Source organism: Streptopelia decaocto (genome assembly GCF_964273445.1).
Source record: "Streptopelia decaocto genome assembly, chromosome: 6".
Taxonomy (NCBI): Eukaryota; Metazoa; Chordata; class Aves; order Columbiformes; family Columbidae; genus Streptopelia; species Streptopelia decaocto.
In genome coordinates this window covers 29,940,600-29,953,234 of record NC_138660.1, presented here as the reverse complement: position 1 = coordinate 29,953,234, position 12,635 = coordinate 29,940,600, and the positions used below count along the sequence as shown (strand labels likewise).

At 40.9% G+C, this 12,635-nt stretch overlaps 1 protein-coding gene across 8 annotated transcripts in view; it reads right to left on the bottom strand.

Moving 5' to 3' along the window:
• The window catches only part of HECW2 (HECT, C2 and WW domain containing E3 ubiquitin protein ligase 2), a 113,707-nt gene extending 106,200 nt beyond the window's left edge, over positions 1-7,507 (bottom strand). For 5 of the 8 annotated variants that reach the window (XR_014184447.1, XR_014184448.1, XR_014184449.1 and 2 more), the window contains exon 1: positions 7,354-7,506. The gene's annotated coding sequence lies outside the window, so the exon portion shown is untranslated. Of the gene's footprint in view, positions 1-7,353 lie in introns of all 8 variants that reach the window. The other 3 variants (XR_014184445.1, XR_014184446.1, XM_082056592.1) reach the window with 1 other exon arrangement.
• Between the last annotated feature and the right edge of the window lie 5,128 nt (positions 7,508-12,635).

The following is a 12,635-nucleotide window of genomic DNA, read 5'->3' as shown; positions in this document are numbered from 1 at the left end:
TCTAGTCAAGATCAATATTACAGTGGTTAAAAACCAAAAGCAATAGCGAGGTCCTTAACAGATTTAATGGAAATCGTCACATTTAATAAACAAAAGCACTGTTTAGGGGAGCTCTTTTTATTACGTGCTTTGTGCAAATGAGATCAGGGTGGCCAGAGGAAGCTTTTCACACTGAGACATCGCCTGTCATGAAAGGGCTTTCTCAAAACCAGGAGTCTGGAAACCTTTGTAGGAGTTCAGATTTCACTGTATTTCACTTCAAAGACTGTTCCATTGCTGAATCTTTACAACCAAGAGCATTTTACCACCAGTTAATGCTGGGATTTGCTAACTGCATCACGCCAGAAGGGCACACCTATACGGGAGAGTTCACAAGCTGACTCATTCTTTCCACCACAAATTTTTCCCTGCATGGTCTGAGAGGTGCAGTGCTACAAACACTTAGAATTCTGTATTCCTTGGGTCCTTTCCATGTATGAATAATGGATAAATACTTAAATATACTCTATAATTCTGCCCACAAAAAAGCAGACAGTTTGCACTCTTACACATTCTTACGCATTCAGTTCTTGCTAACTGTAAAACAGGTGATACTCTGTTCACTCCCATAATATTCTAGCCATGCTATTTAATACAAACTATAGCTAGGTAAAATATTACCTGAAGATGAAAACGTGCCTACAGCACCTACCTACAGCTTGGAATATTCATGCACTAGAGATCACGTATGGGCTATTTTTAATTCCAGGTAACTAACAACAAAAACTGAACTTTTTAAGAGAAGAGCTACAAAAATGCTAAGCATGATTACCTACATTTACATTTTAATGAGGTAGAATGTCTTCAAATGCGTTCAGTTACACTGAACTATCTAAGATTCTACAAAGATGAGAGTATGTGTGGTAATACAGATACCCAGTGAGTAACTTGGAAAGTAGAACATTCACACGAGAAAACTTTTATTGAAGGTATCATGCAATAATTCTGCTATTTTTCTGTAGTAAAATACATTTCACCAGATTTTTTAACAAGTTTCGTATAGTAGATTGCACAGATCCAAGGAAAACCTGATCAGATACACCAATCAAAGCAGAGTACGTTCTGTCAATCCACTTAACAGTTCAAACTGTACTTGGCCTGCTTTAGGAAGTGTAAATCGCAGCAGCCCAATTCAGTGTCATACCCGTTTACATCAGTTGGAATCAGACCTACAAGTGTTTGCTTTTCCAGTAAACCTCAGCAAATTTGAAAACATTCAAACCATAAGAATAGTATGACACACAACACCAGCTTCCCATATTGAAGTCGTTAAGTACAGGACTCATTTGAGAAGACTCGTGTTTTCTCCACAGGATGCAAAACTTTGTCCTTCCTTAGGAGACACAATTTCTCGGCTTCAGCAATCCACACTGGACTTAGGTTGTCAGTGTGAAAGTACCAGATTACCTCTTGGGAAACTGGTGATGAAATGAATGAGGTTTACATTTAAAATGTATTTTGGATAGGGGAGGAACAGAAGGATCTACAACAGCAAGAAGACACCGGCTCAGAATCTGTTGCGATACTGGATGGATTCTGATCGCCCCGGCCCCACTGCTGTCCAGACTTCACAGCCCATTCTGTACTAACAAGAAATGATCACAATATTGATTTTTAGTGGGGCTACTTACATGAATAAACATTAATCAATGTACATTAGGGTACTAAGATCAAAATAATTTGACAAATAAGGCTTGCTCGCAGCTGACTTACAGCCTCCATCACAAGTCATGAAGCATATTCAGCAGAAAGCTACATCCTTTACTCTTTCAGTGCTACGCTTTGTTTTCCAAAAGACAGATGATCAGCTAAGACACCAAGTCAACATGCTTTCCCTCTGGAAACGAAGTTTGGCTAAATGACTTCTCTGAGGCTTTTGGAAAACTGAACTCCTCACCACCCACACTTAAAGATTGTTTCTATTCTGTTTAAAAACATTTCACTTGTGGTTAATCAATGCATATTTTAGTTAACAAGGTCTTTGTTAAAATACAGATAGCCAACACTGTCTTATGCATTAATAAAGGGATTTCATTTATTTAAAAATCAAATTAATCCGTCAGAAAAGTTTCCATGTATTAGAGTTTCTGAGTTTGTCAATGCTTATGTTTTGTTCCCCCACAGCAGTCTCCCATTTGTTTGGGTGGATTTCTATCAAAGCATTGGTAAGAAAACACCTACATGGTAACCATAAGAACACAGACCTTGGAAAGGAGGCATAGTGACATGCACAGACCTGAGGCTTACATCGTCCTTCATTAACAGATTCAAAAAGGACTGTGTCACTTAAAAAAAAAAAAAAAAGCAGCATAGGAATGAGCAATTTACAGCAAGAAAAAAAAGCTGTGAGATGAAAACAAGTCTTCTTTCACGCCAGCACATGGTAGTTCTCCCATTTAAATGAAAAGAAAAATTAAATACATGCATTAGTCCTCTTTATATTGACTTTACTCGCTCCAGCCACTTATAATCAAGAAATGCAATAGAAATATGTTTATCTCCAGAAGAAACAGAACTTGTTAGGTTTCTTTCCCGCTCTTAACGAAGGGCTGTCTCCATACAGCTGCCAACTGATGAAGCTTACGCCAAGAGCTGCTGAACATATTTCTTGTATCTATAGTACCTGGAACTCTTTACAAACTGAAAGAAGCATAAGCAAGCTTGAAAAGAGATGCAAACCTCCTGACTTCATGTTCTTAGAGCCTTGGCAGTTAATTGCTTCAGTTCATGATTGATCCTATCATGGTTCAACATAAGTCAAAACCAGACTTCTTTGTATGGTACCTAAGCCAAAGCCTTTCACCTATTAACTTACCTGAGCTAGAAATCCAGCACTTAAGTTCATGCCTTTGCGCACAGGCAGTATCAATACCAGTATCAAGAGGAAATCAAACAATATAAAAGCAAACATTTCTTCCAAAGCAGTGAATTGTTTTTTTAAAAGACACTCTTTGGAAATTAGTATTTTCAAGACTACAAGGCAAAATAAACACAACACTCACCACAATAAACAAACAAAAACACCCACCCACATTCAATTAAGGAAAATAAGGGCAAAATTTCAAACCACTGATTAGTCCACCTCTTAGAATGTCATCATACACACCTACTTAAGTTAATAGAATGTGTTTAAAAACACTGAGCTCAGTCTAAGCTATATTTTGCTGGAAGTTATTTCATTCCATGAAGGACAAAACACATTTAGGAAATGAAACCGAGAAGTGGTGTCCTATCTACACACTCAAGGATCATTAGGTGAACATTTGATACAAAAACATCACGTAAGACAACTATGAACTCTGACATTTATTCTACTTCTGACAACTTCGCTGCACATGCTTACAAGATCTAACAACATTTGGGGAAGATCTGGACATCACTCAACACAGCAGTACGGAAAATGTAAGAAGTTAGTTTTTACACAGATAGTCAATGTCTTCATTTTTTGAAGATGCTGATGGTCATTCCTGGAAGAAACAAGAGTTCTACTGTTCATGCTTTGGACTCATCTAATTCCAACACCAGCCTTCAGGGAATTTTTAAACTAATGCCATTGTATTTGTCAAGCACAGAAACTTTTAATCTGATTTTTCAAGTGGATCCTAGCCAATGGATCCTGGCCACCATAGCACTTAACAAAACACAAATGACTCTCCTCCATGCAATATTTAGGTGGCGCTTATTACCAAAATGATAATTTTTGTTATCTAATGTGTCTCTCTGGTGGTCCAATACAAGGCATATAGGCATATTGACCACGTTATTTAAGTTTTTATGACTAAAAGTCCCCCAAGTCGAACCATATGTGTGTGAATCCAGCTTCACAAATAAATAGAAGCACACATCTTAAGAAATCTGAGCCAACATAATATCTGAACACCCCCCTGGTTTGTCTGCTGATCTCATGATTTGTTGTACACCAGCATCAACACCACGAGTATAGTTCGGTATTTTTTTAATTTAAACACCCTGTTCTTTATTTTCAAGATTTTTTTCATTTCCAATGCTACTATTAATTATGTCACAATGACTCCTTAACCTCCCCAAAATCAAGCAGCTGAGATGACCCATCAATCATCCACTTTTGGGTACTTTCTTCATTGTAAAGCACAAATAGTACACTATCTCAACAACTAAATTTGGCTTGACTGTACTAATGGGGTCTTTTGGACAAATAATGCTGGATTCACATCTCAATTTCAAATTCAATTATTAGTGCTTCTCCAGAACCCACACAAGCTGCAATCACACCACACAGAAAGGCTGACGACTACACTTCAAAGAAAAGATCCTCTTTCAAAATTTTCTTTTCATCTTTCAAAACTATCTTTCAAACGCAACTATTTTTTTTTCCAAACCGCATACTTCAAGGCAAATTTACTAAACAAATCATGAAATACAACTATTCTTGTCCACTAAAGAACTATCAGCATACCAAGTCCTCCCCCATCACAACGAAATACAGTTGTGACACAAAACTGTGTTAATGGAAGAGAACACAAAATACTGGCACAATCAAGACAGTTGTCAGAAGTGTCTACATGCAAATCACATTTAGCCTCAGTCGCTCTTAATTTTCCCCCAGTACTAGAGGGTGTCATGAGAAGAAGGAATTTTCAATTTCAATTGAAATTATATGGAACTCAGATGCTAAACTCAAATATCAAAATAATTTGCAACAATAGCAGTTAATCCCATTCTCATCTTGCAAAGGGCCTTGATATGATTAGATGAATGCCCCATATGCTGCCATTAGCTTCAAAGTGCCAAAACACAGGCCCACAGGGTTGCAAGAGTCCATCTCCTTCACATTTAGGTTAGAGGACTTCTATAGAAAACGTTCGGTTCGGTTCCATCTGTCAGGCAATGAAATGAATAGTCTTCTGACTGGTAACTTCACTCCAGCCTCTCTCACTTTGGGGTTCAACCAAAAGATCACCGACAGATGATGCAAAGACAAAGGCTGCGACCACGCTGTGCCTGATGACAGTGGGATCAAACAAAATCAGGCTCAGCCACTCAGAGCATCCCACACTACGAAAGGCGGCATTGCTGGATATGGTCTCACATAAGAGGTTTTGAACACGCCACTTAATTTTAGGCATATATTTACATCTCATTTTCAGTGATTAAGAAACATCGCCCAAATAGGTGTTGGGCACCATCTCCCTTTATCACATTAGCCAATGAAGTAAATTCAACAGCCTAAAAATCCATTTCTGTCCGAATAAAAGAGAGTTTTTGGAAAAACAGAATGCCAAGTTGGATTAAAAAAATTAAAAAAACTGAAAAGGAATTACACTAAAGAAAGTAATCTGCTGATTGAGTCCCACACTGGTGCTTTAGTTGCAGTTTAAAGAATGCTGGCATACAAAGAGGAAAAGAAAAACAAGTCAAGTTTTTTTCAGTTAGGCATTACTATTTAATCTTATAAAGGGCGCAACACAAAATTCATTCCATTTCTTCTCAGGAAACCTGACAAAACAGCATATTGTTTCTGGCTGGCAGCCACTGTACCATCATAGGGCTTCTTAAAGGCATAACACTGTGAATTCTACCAGGTTTGAGAAAGCTCGGGAAGCGTAAAACAAATAGAAATGCCCATGAGCTAAACTCACTTTAAAAATAAATAGCAAGACAGCAAGTAAGTCTTTAAGGAAGAGAGAGGGTCCTTGTGGAGACTGGCAAATGCTCCAAGCAAACCAGTGCCAACAAGGCAGAAAGATACACGAGTTTGCAGTGGCATCACAAGAAGGCGTAAAGACACACCAAGGGAAGGAAGGCTTTGCAACTACAGTCCTGTGAAGTTAAACTGCTACTAAGCATGACTTTAAAAATGGTCTCTAGTCAACCAGATGAGCTCCATGCAATCTCAAGAGTCTGTTTTAGGGAAATATGCTTAAATTCCAGCATGAGATGTAAATAAGGAGAGAGAGCTATGCACACACGTGGACTAGTGTCTGACATGCACTGTGGTTATCTCCAGCTCACATGAAGCCATCCATGCGTTTCCAGCTTTAGAGCCTGATTGAAAGACGGCATTAGTTTTGTTCCTTTCATATGCTAATAATGACATCACACCTTATGGCCCGACACTGCAGCCACACTATCATCTTATAAGGGAATAAGGGAAATTTTTCCAAAGGAATCTAAGAACTGGGCAAACTGCTCACCTGCGTATAGAAGAAGGATTTTTTTTAATCCATCCATGACACAGATTTCCTTCTGTTGCTTAGTGCTGTGAATAATTACTACTGAAATATTTATAGTGGATTGACTTTTTTAAAAAACAAACAAAAAATATAATTGTTGGGGGAAGAAGAAAAAAAAATCTACAGAAGAAGTTTTTGAGCATACAGGAAGCAGCCCTGGACATTTGTGAAGTGAAGCAACGTGAGGTCTTTGCTGGGATTTTGGTACAGGAGGGGTTCAGGGCTGAATCTCTTACAAACATTCCAGTGCAATGTAGTGTAGTGCACAGACTCCCAGAAAATTTAAAAAGAAGTGATAAATACTCTCTCTATGCTCCTGACATACACCCAGCAAAAAAATAAGATCTATTAAATTATGTAACTATTACTGTCTACACACACCGCACTCCTCATATTTTGACATCATACAGCCCAAAAAATAATTTATTTTTTTATTTTTTAAAAATACCCTCATGGCTTGTACTGACATGCACAGAAAAGGTTGAGAGAACAAGACGAGTGTACTAAGAAAAAAGAGACCTCCACATCAACAAATAATCCACAGAATGGTCACAAAATGAATATAAGCCTATTTTTTCCCCCACTGCCACTGTGCTGTATTTCGTCCATACAAGAAGAGAAACATCCATTAAACCTCACTGTTTGGAAAACAACATGCTTGAAATCTACAATGATCTTTCCCCCCACCACGGACACCGCTATATGAAATCTGGAGCATAACCTTATACATAAATAAATAGATATAGTAAGGGGGGGCGGGGGGGGTGGGGAGGGAAAGAGAGCGGAGGAAATGAACGCGGCGCCCAAGGTGCTGAACGCATTTACCAGGCAAGAAACGAGTCCTAATTAAATGGCCCAAAAGCGATTAATGTCAAGCCCAAAGGAGCCGGGCGGCCGCGGAGACCCGCCCGGCTCTCCCGCATGACGGGGCAGGCGAGGCGGGCGCTGGGGCGAGGAGTGGAGCCCGGGGCGAGGAAGCGGCCGCCCCGGCCCGCCCAGCACCGAGCCCTCCGGAGGGTACCGGCCCAAGGGCCCGCACCTGCCGCGCCCCTCCCGAGGGTACCGGCCCAGGGGCCCGCACGGCCCCGCAGCGCCAACTCACCTCTCCGAGGCGCGCACTGCGGCCCCGCGGCTCCCGCGCTGCGCTGCTGCGGAGTCACCCCGTCCTTGCGGCAGGCGCTCCCGCCGGTAGCGGCGGCCCCTCCGCGCCCACGGCGGGGGCAGCGCCTCCCCGCGCAGGGCCCCCAGCCCCCGCGCCGCCTCAACAGCGGGGCCGGGCCCCCCGCCCCTCCGCCGGTCTCCGCCTCCGCGCCGGCATCTTCCCCTCAGCCACCGCCAGGCACGGCAGAACGGGGGTGGGGGGCGGCCGGGCCGAGGCCGCAGCTCGGCGGCGCTGGGCGGCGCCGGGGGCGGGCAGCTCTCCGCGGGGAGCCGCTGACAAAGCCGCCCGCCCCCGCGGCCAGGGCGAGGGGAGGGGGATTGCGGCTGATCCGCCCGGCGAGCCCCGGTACGCGCCCCCCGAACCGGTGGATCCGGGCAGGCTGCGGAGATGCCCCCCCGAGCGGAGTCGGGGGAACGTGGTGCTGCAGCTGCTACATTTTAACCGCTATTCGTGAGAAAGCACCATCGACATGGTGCTTCGCTAAGCCCATTTCCTTCCAATTCACACACAGCTATAAGCACCGGCAGTTATCAGTGTCACCAGCGGGAATGTGAGCCAGCCTTTATCATTTTCTCGGTGTCAGTTGTCCTCTGTTTGAAAGCAGGTAGGTGCAATCAGCTCTACATTTCCTACTTTTTCAGCAATTTTACCCGTGCTTTCTCCACCACAATGAAGTCAGGAATGTTTTCATAGGTAAATGTGGTTACAAAAAACGTAAATGAAACGAAAACTTAAAATACACACGGTAATTATCAAAGGACTGGTGATGTGAAGCACTGCAGGATCACAGCCCAACAAAGACACCGTCATGCTAATGACAGTAAAAAAATGACACATTTGACTTATCTTACATGATCCTGGTTATTATTATGAGACAAGACCTCATGCCTTTGCCTTTTTTTTTTTCCTGAATCACATTAAGGCAAAATCTTCTCACAATCAAAGAGCACATCAGCCTTACCTACTTTGTATTCTACATCTGTTTCCTAAATTACAAATATCTACCAATACATGGGCAACTAAATGAGTTTCTGCAGACACTTTCTTCGGAATAACCAGCTGGCAGCTACATTAAATTAATGTACCTCAAAATACAAAGTAAATTTTGTACAGCCTATAGCGAATTCTCGAAGCCCCATGCTTGAAATCCTTTCTGCACTTTTATCTTGAGACAAACTGCTCCAGATAGGAGCTATGTGGCTGGATTCCAAAGTAGGTCAAGCTTTGAAAGTCATTAACGCTCTTCCATCTACCTGAAGCTTTAAAACTTTCTTTTAGCTCTTTCCTGTGAGTCGCACGTGTACTGGCACTTCTAATGTGGTTTAAACGTGCTAAGTGTCCAAATGATCAGGGTGCAACTCATCAGTCTCATACAAATTTTCCCTGATTCCTTATACTTTGATGTATCATTGCAATAAATCTGTTTGGATTTGCATTAAAGGCTCAGGTTTGGATGATCATATATAGGTTAGTGGTAATTTGGGCATTCTTAGATACATCTCTCTCTTCAGGATTACCTTCACTTGGCATTGATAACGTAATGAAAAAAGAAAAAAGGATGTGTAATGCCAAGAGTTTCATAACATTTATAATTATTTGTGCTTTGTTGTTGGTTATCATGACATTTTTATGATGATGAGAAGCTGAGAAGATGAAAACTGTTAGCTAATGAATTATTCTCAGAGGATTTGCAAGCTGTAAAAGCCCTTTGACGGTGTGACACGAGTGCAGACTGTCTTTACGTTAAGACTTCTCATCTGTCAAATTAAAAAACTACATAAATCATACACTGGATTTTCATGCTGCCCTCCCTCAAAATGGATTTTGAGAATGTTCTAGTGCCCATGTTAGAAAAATCCTATTACCACTGAGCAAAAATGTTAATTCATATGAATCTTTAAATCCCTTTGATGTGCCCCCAAACATAGATGGCAGCAATCAGAATAATAGTAAAATATAAAGTATTTGGAGAAATTCAGCACTACCGCTTTCCAGTAATAACAAACCTGTCGATTTCTATGCTTCTATTTCTCTATATTCACATTATATGTTATGCTACATGCATAGTTCTCTATTAACAGTTTCTGTGTCTTTGGTGTGATTCAGAGATTTTATTCTATTTTCCCCAGATGTAACTCTGGCTGTAACTGAATGGAGATGAGTGCACATTAGAAAATAAACACATTTCATAGAGGAATTGCTGCTTCTGTCTCCAAGGGTGCTCACACACCTACGGACACTATGCTAATAAGGAAAAGGCTAACTAGCTATTATTGGGTTCAAGTTGGAAAAATTATATTACTCTCACCTGGAGATTTAGGACCTAAAAATAGCTGAAGTAGTACTAGAATCCTAAAACTTCTAAAGAACGTTTGTGTTATGTTCTTGGAAAAGGTTTCACTGAAGAGAAAACAATTTTTAGTCATGACCAGAAATAATTCAGTAAAAAAACCTGAAAAGCGCTACAAACTGTAAAAATCTTTTACCATCAAAATAAATTAGACATCTAAAATTTCTAATTAATGCTCTTGAAGTTCTGTATGTGATGAGAATCTATGACATACTGACATACAGATGCACCCTCTACAAAAGGGATTTTCAGCTGCTCTTTGACTTTGGTAACTTAACAAAAGCAGATATTTAATTAATATAATTCATTAGAGATCACCATTAAAAAGCAATATATATTTTGCCTGGCAGCATTACTTAATTCCCATACAAATACTCAAGAGATGAGTACAGAAAAAAGTAAAATATAACTTTTCAGCAAAAGTAAATAAAGAAAATAAAGCAATATTTCATTACTTCCCATCCCTTTATTTTCCTTTGGGTTATCATTTAGACTAAACAAAGAAGGACTTGATGAATCATTACTGAAGGTCATAATCCATCACTGTGTGATCAGCAGTAGAGTATATGAACAACAATGCCCTTTGAGAAGACACCTTTCCTATACAACAGCTAGAAGCGCTACAAGACAAGAAATGCTGTTTATATTATATGAAGATGTCTCATTTTCTCAGCAATTGAGACAATGCAAGACAAGGGGCCAGGCTGAATACCCAAAATATGAGTTTATTTGCCATGACGACTAAAAAGCCAAACTTAAAAAGGCTAAAATGGGAGAACACTCACGTGGAATGGAAAAGGAAATGTTTCAGAAGACTCCTGCACAGATTACTGTGCAGCAGGTGAAATTACTAATTGAAAGAATCACCCCAGGTGCCAAAATCTGCAGGACATACTCTGGCCTGGCCTGGCCTGCCTCTTTTGTGTAGCACAAAAGACTCAATGAGAGTGAAAATCATCTGCAGGTCCCCAGCTGGGGATTTTTGTGATAGAGAAGAGCCCCTGAGTGACTGTGGAGTTGTCCACCCCATGGGAGGCCATATGGCCCTGCAGTCTGAGCAGGGAGAGGGGAGGGCACAGCCAAAGAAAGCAAACCTGGGGTCTGCTGCTCCAGCTCCCTGCAGCTGGTCCACAGGCCCTCAGAGCTGTGGCGATCTGGTACTACCTGGTGCCAGGACAGGCATTAATCCAGCCAGAGAGCCAAGGGGCTCCCCAGTAGCTCTCTGCCCTTCTGGTGTACGGAGAACAGAGCCGCTGCACAGGGCCAGCTGGGCTCATCTGGTCACAGCCCAAAACTGCAGACCCTCCTCTGGCAAAACTCCCACGGATATCTCAGAGCGCTTACCTGAGCTGGCCTTCTGCTCTTGGACCTAGAGGAACATTAACACATAAAGCAAACTCATGGCCAAGTTTTGATTTAGAAACATTTAAACCATTAATGGCAAGTATATTAATGGCAAATATTAAAGCAATCTCCTACCTATAACATTTTATGAAATTATGAAAATAGTTCTTGGGTACAGAAATGAAATCTGCTGCAGTTCCTAACGCTTCCAGATAGCTACTGAAATGTGCACAAAGATCACTGAGTTGGGGTTAAAGTTATGATGATAAAAGCAATTGTCAGTTTCTGTTGGTACTTGCAGAGATTTAATTTTAGAACTGCACCCCTAGGAAGATAATATAGGATTAGATCCATGCACACTGCATCTGAAGTCATACAGAAACGTCACTCGTAAAACACACTTTCACGATCTTGCTGTCCGACTTACAAACATATTGATCAAACCTGCAGAGAAAGCCTGCGGTATATGTAGGCTCTGTCGAGGTAGTATGTTACATTATCAATGGATCATGCCTTTGCAAAATCAGGAAGCTTCCATAACTCAAGCAAATGAGTGTATTGTTCTTTTGGAATATTCTTGCTGAAGGAAGTAAAAGGACTCTGTGAGGAAACAGCCCAACATCATGCTGACAAGACAAATGACACAAAGATTGTGAAATTACACCAATACATTAGTGAAGCTGAAAAGTGGATCACAAGTCTGTATTAGAAGCCTGGAGAAGTTAAACATCTGTAGTGACAGTAGTGGAACAATTCCTGTTTTTCCCCAGTGAAGGGAGAGCAGAAAAGGCTCAGGCAGGTGCACAGAACTGCCACTTCACTAATATCACTAGGATTCAATCTAGACAATAACAATGATTATTTGAATTACACATCTGGTCAATAATTTGACTAAAATCCTCAAATGGTCTCTTTAGGAGTCTTACCACTTCCCACAGCAGCATTTAGTAAACAAATAAAGCAGATATTAAGCAAGCGAGCTATACTAACAACGAATTTCCTTTAAATGATATGGAGAAAGCAGTAATTTCTTTGGCAACCAGGCAGCATGTTACCCTAGTGACACTAATTCCTTCTGCATCCTACATAGGACTGAGTGTGGCATTAGAAGAGCTAGAAAATGCCCCTGCAGCTGCGGCAGAAATAATATACTCACTATAAGTGGAAGCTTCTCTTCAGGAGATAATTGTGCTTCACTGCTCTTTATCAAATGGGTAATATGAATATACATTTCACTAACAGGCTTGATGAGCAATGGGAACTCCAACGTATCAGGAATTGAGAGAAAACTGTCAAACACTTGAGCCACATTTATCCTGCACAGAACAAATGCTAGAAAAATAAAGCTACTCTAAAAGCCTAAAGAATCAACAAAGAAGATTTTTGCCTGTGCCTAATCCAGCTAAACCTTCTTAAAGTCCCATTCAAAATAGATACTTGACATGATTTCCATCCACAATGGCTTTCTTACCCACTATATCCTCTTCAATTTATGAAAGGACTATCCATTTATATTTAAGAATCCACA